Raw genomic sequence first — 4,764 nt, forward strand, 5'->3', positions numbered from 1 at the left:
CTGCCCCAGTGAGGGATGTTGGTGCTTTTACCTTTGTTTGACAGAGAAGAAAGTAGCTCTGTTTTCTCTACAGAAGAAATGGGAGCAAAGACCTTGTTATCAGTACAAGATTCTTTGGGTAAATCTGATATCTTTTATTAGACCAACTCAAATAGTTGGAAAAAATCTTCTTTGCAAGCTTTTGGGCACAAACACCCTTCATCAGGCTGAGGAAGCATCTGCACACTACTTAGTACACAAGACAATGCTGCCTCTCAGGCTATTGAGCTGCTGCTCACAGAGGTCAGAGATCCTATTGAAAGCTCAGAGAAGAAACACACTTGATGACCAGTGTCTGCCTTTGAGAGACCTTGTAATGGCCTTAGTGCCCTCATGGCAACCTGGGTGACACTTTTGTCCTCTGCCACTGCTAACCCCATTAAATGATTTGGGGTCCTCCCCAGAAAATGAGAAACCTGCAGCTGTGGTCTCCATTGGCCACAAAAGCAACTGTGGAGTGGCTGTAGTGGTAGCCATGTGTCACCTAGTGCAAGGTCTAGAGGAAACTAATGACATTTAGTTCTTAGAAAGGGTATCCCCCTTAGTGTCTCAATCCAAGGCAACTGTCACAATGAAAAGGGCTAGGAGCTTAATTAAAAAATAAAGCAAGCTGCAATTCATATTTCCAGGAATTCTATTTGAGAAGTGGTCTATGGGCTCAGGCTCCTTTGACAGGGATAGCAACAATGCCAGTACCTTCACTCCATAGTGTCACCTCAGGAATTTAGGAGTATACTGACAGAGCGGGGCAGGGAACAGTGGCTGGGATCCACCCCTGTTCTAAGAACATCCCTTCACAATGATCAATGTGGTGTGGATACAATTCTGTATCACTGGAAGCAGGGAGATGAAGGGCTGTGGGGCAATAAATTGGAGCTAGGATGATGAGCAATCAGGAGCTGGAAAAAGAGGTGGAGGGGTGATAATTGGGATGGCTTTAATGGGCTCACTAGTCATCTCCACCAACTCATAAATACAAGCTCCCCTCTCTTGTAGAGTGGCATAAACAATTTCCTTGCTTTGAATGGTAGTTCAATAAACTAAAACTCAATAGGCACTTACCTGTGAAATTACAGCATTTTTTGTTATCAATAACTGTTTTTTATTCTCAACAGTTTTCTGTTACAAAAAAAAAATCACAGCTCTATGGCAAACAAAACACTCTGCTTTGGTTCTGCACATATCCTTGAAAGATTTAAAATGTAAAATGAGGAGTCCACCTCTTGCTACCTGAAGATCACAGGCAGGCAGACAGATACAGAGCTTCACTGCATCTGTGCATCGAATCATTACTAATTCTGTTTTCAGTTACAGAGTAAAAACTCACTCATCCATTTTAAAACCTGACTGCTCAGTGAGCATCGCTCTGCCCCAGTTTCCAAGAGATCATGTACAACATAGCAGTTGTGCAATGAAGGAAAAATACACCCTGTGGTCATGTCCAGATTGTTTCAATTTACGTCACACAAGAACCTTAGTACCGCAGATGGTCATTTCTGGGACTGATGAAGTGCTCTGGTCCTTAAAGGGGTAGACAATGGAGAAAGAAGATATGCAGGAGAATTGGAGAATGTGGATTCAAATATGTGATGGTTATCTTTTTCCTCTAGACCCTGCACTTAAAGAGATTGATGCCACTGCTTTGTCCCACTGTTTGTCCTGTGGAAAAATATCTTTCACTTGGGCTACAAACAGACATTTTATTTGTCCTGGGTAAAACTGTTTTATCCCAGGACGAAGTGCAATCATTATCATCCTGTAACAAACCTTAAAAAGGTTCACAAGATAAGAAGTGCTAACAGTTTGTCCTGGAACATTGCAATGTACGTCGGAATAGGATGTCCCGGGGCTGCATCATTAAATCAATGATGACTGCTCTTCATTGTCCCACAGCCCTTCCTCTCACGCTACCTCTTCTGATACAGAATATAATCCACTTGAACTGCATCCACCAAGGATGTCCGTTTGGGGACTGGGTGGATTCCAGTGCACTAAACCCTGATTGGAAGGGCAATGTGTATACACACCAATCTTGAGACATTTCTGTTCTGGGGCAACGTTTGCCTGACAAACAGAGGCACATATTGTCACGGGACAAATGCAATATCTGGTTCCAGCCTTGGACTGCTGAGAGATGCTTTACTTTCTTTTCTTTTCCTTTATGAACCTTTGCCTTTATGAAAGCTGCAAGATGACTCCTGATTTATTGTTGCTGTAGTTGCTAGAAATCTTATTTCAAGGGGATATGATCTACTAAAGCTGCCTGTACTCTGGGACAAAGCTCTGAAACCCCCCCGTTTAAAACACAAGTTTTTCAGTTTCTTTTGTTTTTAAAGATTTACTTGTTCAATCAGCATTTGTATATTTTGCTCAAAACTCTTTCAGATCTCTTATCCTCTTGTTTCTTTTGTACAGAAATAAGGGCTAAGGTCTTCAGGTGGTGGAAACCTGGATAGCTTCTGTGTATTTTTGAAGCAGCTCTGCTGTCTTTGCAAAGCTGCCTTTAGCTTCTTAAAAACAGAATGTCAATCTGAATTACATATAGCCAGCCACCATTTTTTTTCTCTAGGCCTTGTATTTTATTGATGGGCCTAGTAGGAAAGTGATGTATGTAGAGCTCTTGGAAAGCCCTGATGACTCCACCTTCCTTTTTGAGGTTTTCCTTACCCCTTTCTAATAAACGCAATGATTAGTTTACTAATTTCCCTTCTGGCTCCTGTTCTTTCCTCAGCCACAACTAGGAGCAATTCTTATCTTTCTACCTTTCTATTCCTTTTTGTGCTTTTTTATTAGAAAGTTCTCTGTCACATTGTAGTAACTGAGATGGGATCATTTTATCCACCTGTAATATATCACCACTTCTGCCTTGGAATTTAGCAGCTAGTCAGCAGGATAAGGCAACTCAGCAGTCCATGAAGAATACTATAGTTACTGAGAACAGAAGTCCCCTTCAGGTACCAGAATGTAATTAGCTGAGTAGGAAATTGTCTAGGATGCTTAGGTTAGGACCCCAAACTGTGAAAAGTGTCACTGGATCCTAATATCTGCAATTGGTCAGATCTTTTGTTTTACATCTTATCTGAAAAAACACCACTTCCTTAATACCATGCTGGGACTTGGGTTCAATACTGGCACAGAGGGGAAAAATGCCACCTGTCAGCACCACTTTCTGCAACATCTGTGAGTTTCTTGGAAGTCTCTCTTCTGAGCAGGAACCCATCCAAATGCCTGTGAGATCTGACAAAATAACAGCCTGAGGAAATCTGTCTGCAGGCCACTAACTGCTTAAACAGCAGAGGAGATGTTATAGCAGTTCAGCTTTGCCAGCAACCATCTGGTGTCAGAATTAAAGAAGTTATTTCCAGGAGAGAATACAGGGTGATGTAGAACCCATCCATTTATTGTGGTAGTAGGCGCAAATATCTGGGACAGAGTCTTAGGGTGGAAATGTATCCCATGCTGCTCAGAGGTTGCAGGGGCCTGTTTGTAGGGTGAGCACCTTTTCAAAATGGAAAGACGGAACATGTGCCCATCTCTCCTCCCCTCCCCCTTCCCACCCACGTTTTCCAGGGCACGGCCAGAGCAGAGCTGAGCGGAGCAGGGGCAGATACAGGCTGCCTGCTGCAGGGTCGAGGCTCCCCACTCTGCTGCCTTTCCCCTGGGTGCTCTGTGCTGGCCACACACCCCCTGCCTGCCTGGCAGCAGCAGAGGGCACAACTCCATGCCGCCACCACCACCGCTGTTGCCGTCTGGGCAGAGGGCACTTCTCTATGGTGTGTGGCTCCTGCGGGGAGGGTAGCAGGGTGGGGAGCCCTGAGGCCACAGTGGGCAGCCTGCATCTACCCCCATGCACAAATCTGGGGGTGCACATCCCCCCCAGGCACTTCTGCCCCCTGTGTGAGCCACCAATGGCTCTGTCCTACTCCCCGCCCAGGCCCCATGCCCCATGCCACATTCCCTCCCTCACTGTGGGGTCCTCACTCTGCCCTTTCCACCCTCTATGTCCCCTCACCCCCATAGACTTACCTGCAGGGAGCTGCTCTCTACACTGCCTGGCTGTATTCCCAGCCATGTGTGAGCATTCACATGCATGTGGCATCCCCTGTGTCTCATCTCTTGGCTCCATGGTCCCCCTTACTCTCATCTCCCTCAACTCCCAGCATCCCCAAACAGCCTGTAAGGCAAAACCCACTGCTTCCCAAACCTGGATCTTGCATGACAGTGCGAATCCAGGACAAATGCTGTCCTGGAGTCATGCAGCTCAGGGCCAGGACTTGAGGATCCCATTCCAGGACTGTCCCACCCAATTAGGGATGGGTGGTCACCCTACTTGTATACTACTGATATTCTAAACCCATATTATTTCCTCACAAGCTGGATGGCATCTAGGATTCCTGAGGTCTAAAGCAGGGGTGACAGGCATCCAGCACCGTGGGCTGGATGAGGGGCATAGGGTCAATCTGGGGGCTGAACTGGACCTACAGATTGGCCTAAGGTTACCATACATCCAGGTTTTCCCATACATGCCTTCTTTTTGGGTTCTCCCATCTTGGTCTGGGCAGTTTTTTAAAATATCAACAAATGTCTCTGCTCAGCATTGAAATTTTTCCTGGCATGTCAAGGCTTGCCCTAGCAAGGAGCTGTTTGGGCCTAGGGGGGAGTGGGGTGGGGGGTGAGGGGGGAGTGTGGCAATCAGAGGCAGGGTACACATGCATGTGCCTGGCA

The sequence above is a fragment of the Alligator sinensis genome, unplaced genomic scaffold (genome assembly GCF_000455745.1).
Source record: "Alligator sinensis unplaced genomic scaffold, ASM45574v1 scaffold1066_1, whole genome shotgun sequence".
Taxonomy (NCBI): Eukaryota; Metazoa; Chordata; order Crocodylia; family Alligatoridae; genus Alligator; species Alligator sinensis.